The sequence below is a fragment of the Arachis stenosperma genome, chromosome 2 (assembly GCF_014773155.1).
Source record: "Arachis stenosperma cultivar V10309 chromosome 2, arast.V10309.gnm1.PFL2, whole genome shotgun sequence".
Taxonomy (NCBI): Eukaryota; Viridiplantae; Streptophyta; class Magnoliopsida; order Fabales; family Fabaceae; genus Arachis; species Arachis stenosperma.
This window is the reverse complement of record NC_080378.1, coordinates 61,025,721-61,043,428: the sequence shown is the minus strand read 5'-3', so window position 1 is coordinate 61,043,428 and position 17,708 is coordinate 61,025,721. Positions and strand designations below refer to the sequence as shown.

Genomic DNA, 17,708 nt, shown 5'->3' with positions numbered 1-17,708 from the left:
TTGGAAGGACAAGTGGGTCAGCTGAGTAAGAAAGTTACTGAACTCCCTCCTAGTACTCTCCCAAGTAATACAGAAAAAAATCCAAAAGGAGAGTGCAAAGCCATAACCATGGCCGAATATGGAGAGGAAAGAGAGGAGGTGGACGCCACTGAGGAAGACCTCAATGGGCGTGCACCAATCTCCTCTGAGTTCCTCAATGAGGAACCATGGGAATCTGAGGCTCAAGATGAGACCATAGAGATTCCATTGGACTTACTTCTGCCATTCATGAGCTCTGATGAGTATTCTTCTTCTGAAGAGGATGAGTATGTCACTGAAGAGCAAGTTGCTAAATACCTTGGAGCAATCATGAAGCTAAATGACAAGTTATTTGGAAATGAGACTTGGGAGGATGAACCACCTTTGCTCACCAGAGAACTGGATGACTTGTCTAGGCAGAAACTGCCTCAAAAGAGGCAGGATCCTGGGAAGTTTTCTATACCTTGTACCATAGGCACCATGACCTTCAAGAAGGCCTTGTGTGACTTAGGGTCAAGTGTAAACCTCATGCCCCTCTCTGTAATGGAGAAATTAGGGATCTTTGAGGTGCAAGCTGCAAGAATCTCACTAGAGATGGCAGACAACTCAAGAAAACAAGCCCATGGACTTGTAGAGAATGTTTTGGTAAAAGTTGAAGACCATTACATCCCTACTGATTTCATAGTCCTAGAGACTGGGAAGTGCATGGATGAATCCATCATCCTTGGCAGACCCTTCCTAGCCACAGCAAAGGCTGTGATTGATGTTGATAGAGGTGAAATGATCATTCAAGTGAATGAAGAATCCTTTGTGTTTAAGGCTCAAGGATATCCCTCTGTCACCATGGAGATGAAGCTTGAAGAGCTTCCCTCAAATCAGAGACAAACAGAGCCCCCACAGTCAAACTCTAAGTTTGGTGTTGGGAGGCCACAACCAAACTCTAAGTTTGGTGTTGAACCCCCACATTCAAACTCTAAGTTTGGTGTTGGGAGGTTCCCACATTGCTCTGAGTATCTGTGAGGCTCCATGAGAGCCCTCTGTCAAGCTACTGACATTAAAGAAGCGCTTGTTGGGAGGCAACCCAATGATTATATTTTATCTATTTCCCTTTGTTATTTTATGTTTTTTGTAGGTTGATGATCATAAGAAGTCACAAAATCCATTGAAAAAGCAAAAACAGAATGAAAAACAGGAAGAAAAATAGCACACCCTGGAGGAAGATGCTGCTGGCGTTCAAACGCCAGTAAGCCTAGCAGTTGGGCGTTTAACGCCCAGTCTGGCACCATTCTGGGCGTTTAACGCCAGAAAGGGGCACCAGACTGGCGTTAAACGCCAGAAAAGGGCTAGAACCTGGCGTTAAACGCCAGGAATGGGCACCAACCCGGCGTTTAACGCCAGAAATGGCTCAAAACGTGGATTTTGATGCCATTTGGTGCAGGGATGACTTTTCCTTGACACCTAAGGATCTGTGGACCCCACAGGATCCCCACCAACCCTACCACTCTCTCTTCTTCTTCACCCATTCACCATTCACCTCAATACCTCTTCACCACCTCCATCTCCTCCATCTCTTCTTCTTCTACTCTCTTCTTTCTTCTTTTGCTCGAGGACGAGCAAACCTTTTAAGTTTGGTGTGGTAAAAGCATTGCTTTTTGTTTTTCCATAACCATTTATGGCATCCAAAGCCGGTTCAACTGAGAAGGCCTGACCTCAAGCCCATCACTAAGAAGAAGATGGAGCAAACAAGAGACCCCTCTCATCAAGAAATCCCTGAGATACCTCAAGGGATGCACTTTCCTCCACAAGACTACTGGGAGCAAACTAACACCTCCCTAGGAAAATTAAGTTCCAACATGGGACAACTAAGGGTGGAGCACCAAGAACACTCCATTCTCCTCCATGAAATTGGAGAAGATCAAAGGATCATGAGAGAGGAGCAACAAAGACAAGGAAGAGACATTGAGGAGCTCAAGCACTCCATAGGATCTTCAAGAGAAAGAAAGAGCCGCCATCACTAAGGTGGACCCGTTCTTTAATCTCCTTGTTCTTTATTTTTCTGTTTTTCGAATTTTAGTGCTTTATGTTTATCCATGTTTGTGTCTTATGATCATTAGTGTCTTAGTATCTATGCCTTAAAGCTATGAATATGAATCCATCACCTTTCTTAAATGAAAACTGTTTTTATCACAAAAGAACAAGAAGTACAGGATTTCAAATTCATCTTTAAAACTAGCTTAATTAGTTTGATGTGGTGACAAGACTTGTTTTCTGAATGTATGCTTAAACAGTGCATATGTCTTTTGAATTTGTGGTTCATGAATGTTAAAATTGTTGGCTCTTGAAAGAATGATGAAAAAGGAGACATGTTACTGAGGATCTAAAAAATCATAAAAATGATTCTTGAAGCAAGAAAAAGCAGTGAAAAAAAAAAAAGAGAGAAAAAGAAGCAGAAAAACGAAAAAGGGGGAGAAAGAAAAAGAAAGAATAAAGAGTTGTGATCCAAGGCAAATAAGAGTGTGCTTAAGAACCCTGGACACCTCTAATTGGGGACTTTAGCAAAGCTGAGTCACAATCTGAAAAGGTTCACCCAATCATGTGTCTGTGGCATGTATGTATCCGGTGGTAATACTGGAAGACAGAGTGCTTTGGGCCACGGCCAAGACTCAATAAGTAGCTGTGTTCAAGAATCATCATACTTAACTAGGAGAATCAATAACACTATCTGGATTCTGAGTTCCTAAAGAAGCCAATCATTCTGAATTTCAAAGGATAAAGTGAGATGCCAAAACTGTTCGGAGGCAAAAAGCTACTAGTCCCGCTCATCTAATTTGGAGCTTAGTTTCATTGATAATTTGGAGTCTATAGTATATTCTCTTCTTTTTATCTTATTTGATTTTCAGTTGCTTGAGGACAAGCAACAATTTAAGTTTGGTGTTTTGATGAGCGGATAATTTGTACGCTTTTTGGCATTGTTTTTAGTATGTTTTTGGTAGTTTTAGTTGAGTTTTTATTATATTTTTATTAGTTTTTAGTTAAAATTCACTTTTCTGGACTTTACTATGAGTTTGTGTGTTTTTCTGTGATTTCAGGTATTTTCTGGCTGAAATTGAGGGACCTGAGCAAAAATCTGATTCAGAGACTGAAAAGGACTGCAGATGCTGTTGGATTCTGACCTCCCTGCATTCGAAGTGGATTTTCTGGAGCTACAGAAGCCCAATTGGCGCGATCTCAACCGCGTTGGAAAGTAGACATCCTGGGCTTTCCAGCAATATATGATAGTCCATACTTTGCCCAAGATTTGATGGCCCAAACCGGCGTTCAAAGTCACCTATAGAAATTCCAGCGTTAAACGCCGGAACTGGCACCTAAATGGGAGTTAAACGCCCAAACTGGCATAAAAGCTGGCGTTTAACTCCAAGAAGAGTCTCTACACGAAAATGCTTCAATGCTCAGCCCAAGCACACACCAAGTGGGCCCGGAAGTGGATTTTTATGTCATTTACTCATCTCTGTACACCCTAGGCTACTAGTTTTCTATATATAGGACCTTTTACTATTGTATTTTCATCTTTTGATCATGTTTTGATGATTGAACCCTCTTTGGGAGGCTGGCCATTCGGCCGTGCCTAGACTTTGTTCTTATATATTTTCAACGGTGGAGTTTCTACACACCATAGATTAAGGTGTGGAGCTCTGCTGTACCTCGAGTATTAATGCAATTACTATTGTTCTTCCATTCAATTCCGCTTATTCTTTGTCCAAGATATCACTTGTTCTTCAACATGATGAAGGTGATGATTGACGCCCATCACCATCCTCACCTATGAACAAGGTGACTGACAACCATTCTTGTTCTACAAGCATCTGAGGCTTAGTGAATATCTCTTGGATTCTTTAATCGAATCTTCGTGGTATAGGCAAGAACTGATGGCAGCATTCAAGAGAATCCGGAAGGTCTAACCTTGTCTGTGGTATTCTGAGTAGGATTCAATGACTGAATGACTGTGACGTGCTTCAAACTCCTAGCAGCTAGGGCGTTAGTGACAGACGCAAAAGTATCGATGGATATTATTCCGGCCTGACCGAGACCGACAGCTGAATTCCGCTATGCCGTGACAGGACATATGCAATCGCTTTCACTGAGAGGATGGGAGGTAGCTGCTGACAACAGTGAAACCCTACACGAGCTTGCCATGGAAAGGAGTAAGAAGGATTGGATGAAGGCAGTAGGAAAGCAGAGAGATGGAAGGGAAGGCATCTTCATACGCTTGTCTGAAGCTCTTACACCAATGATATACATAAGTATCACTATCTTTATCCTTTATGTTATTTTCGTTCATCATCTATACCCATTTGAGTCTGCCTGACTGAGATTTACAAGGTGACCATAGCTTGCTTCATACCACCAATCTCCGTGGGATCGACCCTTACTCACGTAAGGTATTACTTGGACGACCCAGTGCACTTGCTGGTTAGTTGTGCGAAGTTGTGTAATGCCATGGTATTGAGCTACCACGTTTTTGGAGCCATTACTAGGGATTATGAGAGTTGTGAAAAGTATTGTTCACAATTTCGCGCACCAGTGGCCGAACCTGGAGAGAGTGAAAAGGCAGTGATTCCCAGTGAGGAAGATCTCAAGGGACGTCTACTGACCAATAAGGAGTTCCCTATTGTAGAACCAAAGGAATCTGAGGCTCATACAGAGACCATAGAGATTCCACTGAACTTACTATTTCCATTCATGAGCTCTGATGAATATTCTTCCTCTGAAGAGGGTGAAGACATTGTTGAAGAGCAAGTTGTTCTGTATTTGGGAGCAATTATGAAGCTGAATGCCAAGTTATTTGGTATGAGACTTGGGAGGATGAACCTCCATTGCTCATCAATGAACTGAATACATGGATTCAGCAGACATGACCTAAAGAAAAATCAGATCCTGGAAAGTTCTTAATACCTTGCACCATAGGCACCATGACCTTTGAAAAGGCTCTGTGTGACTTGGGGTTAGGTATCAACCTCATGCCACTCTCTGTAATGAAGAAACTAGGGATCTTTGAGGTACAAGCTGCAAGAATCTCACTAGAGATGGCAGACAAATCAATAAAACAGGCTTATGGACTTGTAGAGGATGTCTTTGTGAAGGTTGAAGGCCTTTACGTCCCTACTAACTTCATAATCCTAGACACTGGGAAGGATGAGGATGAATCCATCATCCTTGGAAGATCCTTCCTAGCCACAGCAAGGGCTGTGATTGATGTGGACAGAGGAGAGTTAGTCCTTCAATTGAATGAGGACTGCCTTGTGTTCAAGACTCAAGGATCTTCTTCTATAAACATGGAGAAGAAGCATGAAAAGATTTTCTCAGTATAGAGTTCCTCCACACTCAACTTCTAAGTTTGGTATTGGGAGGCCACAACAATGCTCTGAGCATCTGTGAAGCTCTGTAAGAGCTTCCTGTCAAGCTATTGACATTAAAGAAGCGCTTATTGGGAGGCAACCCAATGTTATTTATCTATATTAATTACTCTTTCATTTTATTTTTGGTGCACGACATTGTGTGGCCAATATTAATGGACTATTTAACACAGATTCGCACAACTAACCAGCAAGTGCACTGGGTCGTCCAAGTAATACCTTACGTGAGTAAGGGTCGATCCCACGGAGATTATTGGTTTGAAGCAAGCTATGTTTATTTTATTAATCTTAGTCAGGATATTAATTAAAATTATCAGTTGGAATTATTAGATTGGAAAAATAAAAGAGAATAATAGCGTTACTTGTTGTGCAGTAATGAGAAATATGTTGGAGTTTTGGAGATGCTTTGTCCTCTGAACTTCAACTCTTCCTTGAAATCCTTCAACACACGAAAAGTCCCTTCCATGGCAAGCTCTATGTAGGGTGTCACCGTTGTCAATGGCTACTTCCCATCCTCTCAGTGAAAACGTTCCTATGCTCTGTCACAGCACGGCTAATCATCTGTCGGTTCTCAATCGGGTTGGAATAGAATCCATTGATTCTTTTGCGTTTGTCACTAACGCCCAGCCTTCAGGAGTTTGAAGCTCGTCACAGTCATTCAATCCCAGAATCCTACTCGAAATACCACGGACAAGGTTTAGACTTTCCGGATTCTCATGAATGCCGCCATCAATCCGGCTTATACCACGAAGATTCTGATTAAGGAATCTAAGAGATACTCATTCAATCTAATGTAGAACGGAGGTGATTGTCAGGCACACGTTCATGGGTTGAGGAAGGTGATGAGTGTCATGGATCATCACCTTCTCCATAATTAAGCGCGAACGAACATCTTAGATAAGAACAAGCGTGTTTGAATGGAAAACAAAGGAATTGTATTAATTCATCGAGACGCTGCAGAGCTCCTCACCCCCAACAATGGAGTTTAGAGACTCATGCCGTCAAAAAGTATGTAATTCAGATCTGAAAATGTCATGAGGTACAGAATAATTCTCTAAAAGTTGTTTAAATAGTAAACTAGTATCCTAGGTTTACAGAATATGAGTAAACTAAGATAATTGGTGCAGAAATCCACTCCTGGGGCCCACTTGGTGTGTGCTGGGGCTGAGACTAAAGCTATCCATGAGTAGAGGCTTTTCTTGGAGTTAAACTCCAAGTTATGACGTGTTTTGGGCGTTCAACTCCGGATCATGACGTGTTTCTGGCGTTTAACTCCAGACAGCAGCATGTACTTGGCGTTCAACGCCAAGTTACGTCGTCTATTTTCGCGCAAAGTGTGGACTATTATATATTTCTGAAAAGCCCTGGATGTCTACTTTCCAACGCCGTTGAGAGCGCGCCAATTGGACTCCTGTAGCTCCAGAAAATCCATTTCGAGTGCAGGGAGGTCAGGATCCAACAGCATCAGCAGTCCTTTTTCAGCCTAAGTCAGATTTTTGCTCAGCTTCCTCAATTTCAGCCAGAAAATACCTGAAATCACAGAAAAATACACACACTCATAGTAAAGTCCAGAAATATGATTTTTGCTTAAAAACTAATAAAATTCTACTAAAAACTAATTAAAACATACTAAAATCTACATGAAATTATCCCCAAAAAGCGTATAAAATATCCGCTCATCACAACACCAAACTTAAACTGTTGCTTGTCCCCAAGCAACTAGATGAATAAAATAGGATGAGAGAAATTAAGAAGTAATAATATCTAAGAGTTTTAAATGGAGCTCAGATTCTTTTTAGATGAGCGGGGCTTGTAGCTTTTTGTTTCTAAACAGTTTTGGCATCTCCCTTTATCCTTTGAATTTCAGAATGATTGGCATCCATAGGAACTCAGAATTCCGATAGTATTATTGATTCTCCTAGTGTAATATGTTGATTCTTGAACACAGTTATTTATGAGTCTTGGCCGTGGCCCTAAGCACTTTGTTTTCCAGTATTACCACCAGATACATAAATGCCACAGACACATGACTAGGTGAACCTTTTTCAGATTGTGACTTAGCTTTGCTAGAGTCCCTAGTCAGAGGTGTCCAGAGCTCTTGAGCACACTCTATTTGCCTTGGATCACGACTTTAACCACTCAGTCTCAAGTTTGTAACTTGGACCTGCATGCCACAAGCACATGGTTAGGGACAGCTTGGTTTAGCCGCTTAGGCCTGGAACTATTTCCTTAGACCCTCCTATCCACTGATGCTCAAAGCCTTGGATCCTTTTCACCCTTGCCTTTTGGTTTTAAGGGCTCGTGGCTTTTTCTATTGCTCCTTCTTCTTCTTTCTTTTTTTTTTTTTGAATGGACTGCTTTTTCTTGCTTCAAGAATCAATTTCATGATTTTTCAGATCATCAATAATATTTTTTGTGTTCCTCATTCTTTCAGGAGCCAATATTCATCAAATTCAAAGTACAAGTTATGCACTGTTCAAGCATTCATTCAGAGAACAAAAAGTATTGCCACCACACATAATTAATTATAATTTTTCTTATTAAGAACTCGAAAAATATAGATTACTTCTTTATTCTAAAAAAAAATCTACTACTTTATTCATGCCTGATGATGATGAGAAAAATAAATTATAGCTTAATTGGAAATAAAATCAAAATAGACATACTAATTACTACTACTAAATATCTCCTAAGGTAAATTTCTATAATAGTACTATCACTAAGTTAAAGCAGAAAAATTGGAACTCAGCAACATGTTGTTTTGAGGAGTAGATGTTCCTCTAATCTGTGGGGTGCTTTTCAAGGATTAATTTTTGGCGCTTTAGCTCCCTTAGATCACGCCCTTGCTCTTCCTGTTCCTTAAGCAGTTTGCAAAGCATGCTACCTTGATTGTTCTGTTCTTCCTTTATTTGGTCCATAGCTTCTTGCAATTTGGAGATAGAAGCCTCAAGATGTTCCCAATATTCGAATTGAGGCAGTTCTGGGAGGGCTTCCTGTGCTCTCCTCTTGGCTGAATCATCTTGTTGCTGTTGTCTGAGCATTGATATTCCAGTAATTGGCCTCTCAACTGGAATATACTCTGTTATTCCCATCTTCACTCCGGCATCTTTGCAGAGCATAGAAATTAAGCTTGGATAGGCCAATTTGGCGTCCTTGGAATTCCTGTTTGCTATTTTGTATAGCTCACATGAGATCAGTTGATGGACTTCTACCTCTTTTCCCAACATGATGCAGTGAATCATGACAGCTCTTTTGATGGTAACTTCAGAACGGTTGCTGGTGGGCAATATGGAACGCCCAATGAAATCTAGCCAGCCTCTGGCTACTGGTTTTAGATCTTCTCTTTTGAGTTGAATTGGGGTACCAGTGGTGCTGGTGGTCCACCTGGCTTCAGGGATGCATATATTCTCTAGGATCTTGTCTAGACCTTTATTTACCCTCATCATTCTCCTGTTAAAGGAGTCTGGGTCATCTTTCAGTTGAGGAATCTTAAATATCTCCCTGATCTTGTCAGGATGAGTATGAACAATCTTTCCTCTGACTAAGGTCCGATGGTCATAGAGAGCAGCTCCAATTATTCTCTGCCTGTCTGTCTGCCATAGATTAGCATAGAACTCCTGAACCATGTTTCTTCCCACTTTCGTTTCAGGATTGGTCAGAATTTCCCAATTCCTGATTCGAATTTGCTCTTGAATCTCTTGATATTCATCTTCTTTCAGATCAAATTTGACTTCCGGGATCACTGATCTGTGACTCATTATTTTGTAGTAATGGTCTGAATGTTCTTTAGTTAAGAACTTCCCTTGATTCCAAAGTGGCTTTGGAGCACTCTCTTTCTTGCCCTTTGGGGTGGGTTGTTTTCCTTTAGGAGCCATGATCTTAATGAGTATGTTTTTGTGATCACGGATAACCACACCAAACTTAGAGTTTTGCTTGTCCTCAAGCAAAAGAGAAGAAAGAAGAGGGATAGGAGGAGAGCAAGTGTTGCAAGGTGATGATGAGTGGAGGTGCCGAACTCAATATATAGGGAGGGGGGTGGGAAATTTCGAAAATAAGAAAAGAATAAGATAGAAGATATGATTTAAAAGAAGATAGATATGATAAGAAAAAGATGTAGTTTAAAAATAGAAAGATATGAATAATAATTAAAAAGATAGATTTGAATTTTTAATTTTGAAAAAGATTTTAAAGAGATAATTGAGTTTATGAAAACAAACTTTAAAAGAGTTGGATTGGATTGAAAAATAATTTGTCTTTATGGATTAAGATATATTTGAAATTTTTTTTTTTTGAAAGAGGGATTTTAGAAATTAGGGTTCTTAGAAAACCAATTTGATTTGAAGGATGACCTTTTGAAACATGTTGATGCAAGAAATTATGAATTGAAGCATAAAAATTTAGAAAATTTGTAAAGAAAAATGAATTTTACCTCCTCCCCACCATCCTGGCGTTAAACGCCCAACTGCTGCATGGTTTGGGCGTTTAACGCCCAATTCTTGCTTCTCCTGGGCGTTCAACGCCCAGCTGATGCATCTTTCTGGCGTTGAACGCCAGGAAGTCCTTTGTCACTGGGCGTTTTTCTGAACGCCCAGGATGCTGTCAATCTGGCGTTAAACGCCCAGAAGGTGCTTCTTTCTGGCGTTTAACGCCCAGAAGATGCTCCTTTCTGGCGTTTAACGCCCAGATGGCTACCCTTACTGGCGTTGAACGCCCAGTGGGTGCTTCTTTTGGGCGTTCAACGCCCAAAATTTTCTTACTGGCCTTTTTTCGCCAGTGAACTTCCAAATTCCCCTGTAACTCTGTGAATTCAAGCAATTGCTATTATACCTTGAAGATACTTGGACACATACCTGTAAAAAAGGAAATTTATTTAATTAGTAAATAAACTTTGTAAATGGCTGGGTTGCCTCCCAGCAAGCGCTTCTTTATTGTCTTTAGCTGGACTACCACTGAGCTCTAATCAAGTCTCAGTTTCGAGCATTCTTGCTCGAAGTTACTTTCAAGATAATGTTTAATTCTCTGTCCATTAACAATGAACTTTTTGTTGGATTCATTATCCTGAAGCTCTACGTGTCCATATGGTGATACGCTTGTAATCACATATGGACCTCTCCACCGGGATTTTAATTTCCCGGGGAATAGTTTGAGCCTAGAATTAAATAGCAGAACTTTCTGCCCCGGCTCAAAGACTCTGGATGACAGTTTCTTATCATGCCATCTTTTCGCTTTCTCTTTGTAAATCTTTGCATTCTCGAAAGCATTGAGTCTAAATTCCTCTAGCTCATTTAACTGGAGCAATCGTTTTTCTCCAGCTAACTTGGCATCAAGGTTTAGGAATCTGGTTGCCCAATAGGCCTTGTGTTCCAGTTCCACTGGCAAGTGACATGCCTTTCCATACACAAGCTGGTATGGAGAGGTCCCTATAGGAGTCTTGAATGCTGTTCTGTATGCCCACAGAGCATCATCCAAGCTTCTTGCCCAATCCCTTCTACGGTTAATTACAGTCCGTTCCAGGATTCTTTTGAGTTCTCTATTTGAGACTTCAGCTTGCCCATTAGTTTGTGGATGATATGGAGTAACTACCCTGTGGCTAACTCCATAACGAACCAGAGCAGAGTAAAGCTGTTTATTGCAGAAATGAGTGCCCCCATCATTGATTAACACTCTAGGGATACCAAATCTGCTGAAGATGTGTTTCTGGAGGAATTTTAACACTGTTTTAGTGTCATTGGTGGGTGTTGCAATAGCCTCCACCCATTTGGATACATAATCCACTGCCACCAGAATATAAGTGTTTGAGTATGATGGCGGGAAGGGTCCCATGAAGTCAATGCCCCATACATCAAACAGCTCAATCTCCAAGATCCCTTGTTGAGGCATGGCGTAACTGTGAGGTAGATTGCCAGATCTTTGGCAACTGTCACAATTAAGTACATACACTCGGGAGTCTTTATAGAGAGTAGGCCAGTAGAAGCCACATTGGAGGACTCTTGTGGCTATTCGCTCACTTCCAAAATGTCCTCCATACTGTGATCCATGGCAGTGCCATAAGATCTTCTGTGCTTCTTCCTTAGGCACACATCTACGGATTACTCCGTCTGCACATCTCTTAAAGAGATACGGCTCATCCCAAAGATAATACTTTGCATCCGTGATCAGCTTCTTTATTTGCTGTCTACTGTACTCTTTGGGTATAAATCTCACTGCCTTGTAGTTTGCAATGTCTGCAAACCATGGTGATGACAAGTCATCTTAGCCTAGTTTTACTAGTCTCTTTCTTTTGTTTTTAATTGAATTATGCACTTTCTTGAGCCATAAGCAAGCCAATTGGGTAGATTTTCATGCTTCCTTTGATTGAATCAACCATAGATAAATTCATGCTTTTTCATGAGATTTGATGCCATAATGGTTGCATATTAGGACAGAATGAACATCTCATGATTTTGAGCATAGCTTTGATGTGTTTGGTTGGTTAATGATAGGTGAAGAAAGCTTGGAGAAAAGTTGGAGTAAGAAGGAATGGCTAGAAGCTAAGAGAGGACAATGAAACAAGTGAAATTGAACCACGAAGCACAAAGTTGGACTTGAAGTTAGCCCTCAAACTTTTGCACAAACTTTTGGGTGAAAAGTTAGCCTCAAAGTTAGCCCCCTAACTTGGAGGCTAACGTGAGAATTGAAAAATTCACCCAGGGCTAGCCAACGTTTGCGCCAACGTTAGCCCCCTAACTTAGAGGCTAACGTTGGCATGAAAAATTTGCTCCAGGGCTAGTTAACGTTGGCATGAAAATTGTGTCCAGGGTAGCCAATGTTTGCGCCAACGTTAGCCCCCTAACTTGGAGGCTAACGTTGGCATGAAAATTTTGTTCCTGGGCTAATCAACGTTTGCGCCAACGTTAGCCCCCTAACTTTTGGGCTAACGTTGGCGCCATTGGTGTATGAGGAAGGGCCAACGTTGGAGCTAAAGTTAGACCCCTAACTTTGGCACCAACGTTGGCATCAGTAAATTGGGCTACCTGATATGAAAAGTTTGAGCAGAAGTTAGACCCCTAACGTTGGCTCAAACTTTTACTCCAACTTCTATAAAAATTCAATCCGGTTCAATTGGTTCACTTGGGTTCCTCTCCAAACTCCAAGAGCAATCAACCAAGGCCTCTTTCAACCCAATTCCACCAAGAGCAAAGGCCCAACTCAAGGCTTGAAGATCATTTGAAGAAAGTGTATAAATAGGCTAGAATTCAAGTTATTCGGGAGCTTCCTTTTCTGATTTTTTTAGAGCTTTCGTTTTGTTACTGAGTGATCTTTAGTTTCTTAGTTCGGGGAAGGAGAATTCCATTCTCTTCCTCTTAGTTTTATTGCTTTCAATTTCAATTACAACTGTCTTGGATCTTGGGTTGGAGAATTGAAGGAATTCTGTTTCAATCTCATCCTTGGATCTCTCTCTCTCTTTACTGTTTAATTGAATTTAACTTTCTGTTAATTGCTCTCATCTAATTTCTTTGCAATTTACATTTCCCTTGCAATTGTTCTTGTTGGATCTAGGAAGGCATTGAGATCTAGACTTGGTTTTCTAGTCTCTGGGTCCTGAGATCTAAATTCCAACTTTACATTCTGTCTAATGCTTTCCATGCTCATTTACTTTTCTGTTTAAAATCCGGTTTGATCTAAATCATTCTCTACTTCTCTGCTTGTTGCAGTTTTACTTTTCCTTGTTTAATTTCTGCAAATCTAATCCCCAATTCCCTTTACAATTCTAGCCATTTACATTTCCAGCACTTTAAGATTTTGCCATTTACATTTCTTGCGTTATAAGTTTCTGCCATTTAATTTCTTGCTTCTTAAGATTCAGCACTTTAACTTCTGTTCTCTTTAAATTCATGCCAATTTCCCATTCCCTTTACTTTCAATGCAATTTAAATTCTGCAAATTACCAATCATTCAACCAAATCTTGATTCGCTTGACTAAATCAACCACTAAACTAAAATTGCTCAATCCTTCAATCCCTGTGGGATCGACCTCACTCCCGTGAGTTTTTATTACTTGATGCGACCCGGTGCACTTGCCGGTTAGATTTGTGTGTTTTGGGAGAAATTCATTTTTCCACCAAAATATCTGATGAGCGGATAATTTGTACCCTTTTTGGCATTGTTTTTAGTATGTTTTTAGTAGTTTTAGTTGAGTTCTTAGTATATTTTTATTAGTTTTTTGTTAAAATTCACTTTTCTGGACTTTACTATGAGTTTGTGTGTTTTTCTGTGATTTCAGGTATTTTCTGGCTGAAATTGAGGGACCTGAGCAAAAATCTGATCCAGAGACTGAAAAGGACTGCAGATGCTGTTGGATTCTGACCTCCCTGCATTCGAAGTGAATTTTCTGGAGCAAAAGAAGCCCAATTGACGCGCTCTCAACGGCGTTGGAAAGTAGACATCCTGGGCTTTCCAGCAATATATAATAGTCCATACTTTGCCCAAGATTTGATGGCCCAAACCGGCGTTCAAAGTCACCCTCAGGAATTCCAGCGTTAAACGCCGGAACTGGCACCTAAATGGGAGTTAAACGCCCAAACTGGCATAAAAGCTGGCGTTTAACTCCAAGAAAAGTCTCTACACGAAATTGCTTCATTGCTCAGCCCAAGCACACACCAAGTGGGCCCGGAAGTGGATTTTTATGTCATTTACTCATCTCTGTAAACCTTAGGCTACTAGTTTTCTATAAGTAGGACCTTTTGCTATTGTATTTTCATCTTTGGACATTTAGTTCTTAGATCATTGGGAGGCTGGCCATTCGGCCATGCCTAGACCTCGTTCTTATGTATTTTCAACGGGGAGTTTCACACACATAGATTAAGGTGTGGAGCTCTGCTGTACCTCGAGTATTAATGCAATTACTATTGTTCTTCTATTCAATTCCACTTGTTCTTTGTCCAAGATATCACTTGTTCTTCAACTTGATGAATGTGATGATCCGTGACACTCATCATCATTCTCACTTATGAACAAGGTGACTGACAACCACCTTTGTTCTACAAGCAACTAAGGCTCTAGTGAATATCTCTTGGATTCCTGATACACGATGCATGGTTGATCGCCTGACAACCGAGTGCTCGCCTGACAAACGAGCCAGCCATTCCGTGAGATCAGAGTCTTCGTGGTATAGGCAAGAACTGATGGCGGCATTCAAGAGAATCCGGAAGGTCTAACCTTGTCTGTGGTATTCTGAGTAGGATTCAATGATTGAATGACTGTGACGTGCTTCAAACTCCTAGCAGGCGGGGCGTTAGTGACAGACACAAAAGAATCAATGGATTCTATTCCGGCCTGACCGAGAACCGACAGCTGATTAGCCATATGCTGTGACAGAGCATAGGAACATTTTCACTGAGAGGATGGGAGGTAGCCACTGACAACGGTGAAACCCTACATAAGCTTGCCATGGAAAGGAGTAAGAAGGATTGGATGAAGACAGTAGGAAAGCAGAGAGACGGAAGGGAAGGCATCTTCATACGCTTATCTAAAGTTCCTACCAATGAATTACATAAGTAACTCTATCCTTATCTTTATGCTTTATTCGTATATCATTATACCCATTTGAGTCTGCCTGACTGAGATTTACAAGGTGACCATAGCTTGCTTCATACCAACAATCTCCGTGGGATCGACCCTTACTTGCGTAAGGTTTATTACTTGGACGACCCAGTGCACTTGCTGGTTAGTTGTGCAAAGTTGTGTAGTGATCACAATTTTGCGCACCAAGTTTTTGGCGCCGTTGCCGGGGATTGTTTGTGTATGGACAACTGACGGTTCATCTTGTTGCTTAGATTAGGTATTTTTTTTTCAGAGTTCTTAAGAATGAATTCTAGTGTTTCATGATAATCTGTTGAAATCTGGCTGGCTGAGAAGCCATGTCTAATCTTATTGGACCGAGGTTTCAACTGATCATCACAAGAGCTTGTTGATCTCTATCAATCTTGCTATTGGAGCAATGATCTGCTAAGGCTTGGCTGGCCATTGGCCATGTCTAGTGTTTTGGACCGAAGCTTTCTTTGAAAGCTTGGCTGGCTGTGAAGCCATGTCTAATTCCTGGACCGGAGTCTTAGACTAGCATTGCAATGATTCCTGGAATCCGAATTAAGAATTCTGAAACTTTTATTTTCTATTTCCATACAATTTTCGAAAAATCACAAAAAAATTTCAAAATCATAAAAACCCAAAAGATTTTATGTTTCTTGTTTGAGTCTAGTGTCTAATTTTAAGTTTGGTGTCTTGCAATGCATTGTTTATTTGATCTTGGTTCTATTTTCAAGTCAATAGTACAGGGAACTGAAGATTCAGAACATGCAGCAGAGGAATTACAGAAAAAAAAACTGGGCGTTCAAAACGCCCAGTGAAGAAGGACAGACTGGCGTTTAAACGCCAGCCAGGGTACCTGGTTGGGCGTTTAATGCCCAAAAAGGTAGCATTTTGGGCGTTAAACGCCAGAATGGATACCATTCTGGGCGTTTAACGCCAGGATGGCACAAGGGGGGAGAATTTTGTTTTCAAATCAATTTTTTTTTCAAGTTTTCAAAGTTTTTCAAAATCAAATCTTTTTCAAATCATATCTTTTCAATCAAATGTTTTCAAAATCAATTTCTTTCCTTTTTCAAAGATACTTGCTAACAATTAATGATTTGATTGAACATTTCAAGTATGTTGCCTTTTCTGTTGAGAAAGGTTTAATGTTTGAATCATATCTTTTCTTGTTAGCCAAGTTTTTAATTTTCAAAATCAAATCTTTTTAAAATTGTTTTCAAATCATATTTTCTCAATCACATATTTTTTAAAAATCAATCATATCTTCTTAACCTCATCTTTTTCAAAATAGCTTTCAATCAAATCTTTTTGACTTCTAATTTCAAAATCTCTTTCAAAAATCACTTGATTTCTTTCCCACTCTTATTTTCGAAAATTAATTAGTGTTTTTCAAAATGTTTTCAAATTCTCTAACTTAATTTTCGAAAATTCTCTTCCCCTCTTCCCACATCCTTCTATTTATGGAGTACCACTCCTTCTCAATGCACAATTCGAACTCTATCTGATTAAGTTCGAATTCTTCTACCTCTTTCTTCTATTTTTCTGTTCTTCTGACACCTCAAGGAATCTCTATACTGTGACATAGAGGATTCCACATTTTCTTGTTCTCTTCTCTTTCATATGAGCATGAGCAGAGACAAAGGCATTCTTGTTGAAGCTGACCCTGAACATGAAAGGACCTTGAAGCGAAAGCTAAGAGAAGCTAAGGCACAATTCTCTATAGAGGACCTAACAGAAATCTTCAAAGAAGAAGAAGACATGGCAGCCGAAAACAACAACAATGCAAACAATGCAAGGAAGGTGCTGGGTGACTTTACTGCACCTACTCCCGACTCTATGGGAGAAGCTCTCTATCCCTGCCATTGGAGCAAACAACTTTGAGCTTAAGCCTCAATTAGTTTCTCTAATGTAACAGAATTGCAAGTTTCATGGACTTCCATTGGAAGATCCTCATCAGTTCTTAGCTGAATTCTTGCAAATCTGTGATACTGTCAAGACTAATGGGGTAGACCCTGAGGTCTATAGACTTATGCTATTCCCTTTTGCTGTAAGAGACAGAGCTAGGACATGGTTGGATTCACAACCTAAAGAAAGCCTGGACTCATGGGAAAAGCTAGTCAATGCCTTCTTGGCAAAGTTCTTTCCACCTCAAAAATTGAGTAAGCTTAGAGTGGAAGTCCAAACCTTCAGACAGAAGGATGGAGAATCCCTCTATGAAGCTTGGGAAAGATACAAACAATTGATCAGAAAATGTCCACCTGACATGCTTTCTGAATGGAGCATCATAGGTATTTTCTATGATGGTCTCTCTGAACTATCCAAGATGTCTCTGGATAGCTCTGCTGGAGGATCTCTTCATTTGAAGAAGACGCCTACAGAAGCTCAAGAGCTAATTGAAATGGTTCAAATAACCAATTCATGTACACTTCTGAAAGGAATCCTGTGAACAATGGGGCTAATCAGAAGAAAGGAGTTCTTGAGATTGATGCTCTGAATGCCATTCTGGCTCAGAACAAGATATTGACTCAACAAGTCAAATTGATTTCTCAAAGTCTGTCTGCAATGCAAAATGCACCAAGCAGTACTAAGGATGCTTCATCTGAAGAAGAAGCCTATGATCCTGAGAACCCTTCAATGGAAGAGGTGAATTACCTAGGAGAACCCTATGGAAACACCTATAATTCTTCATGGAGAAATCATCCAAAT

The 17,708-nt window shown here is 40.4% G+C and overlaps 1 non-coding gene across 1 annotated transcript; it reads right to left on the bottom strand.

The window, feature by feature from the left end:
• Positions 1-17,163: 17,163 nt before the first annotated feature.
• On the bottom strand, positions 17,164-17,271 carry LOC130964233 (small nucleolar RNA R71). The gene has a single exon (XR_009080335.1). It is a non-coding gene; the product is annotated as a small nucleolar RNA R71 (small nucleolar RNA).
• Positions 17,272-17,708: the final 437 nt, after the last annotated feature.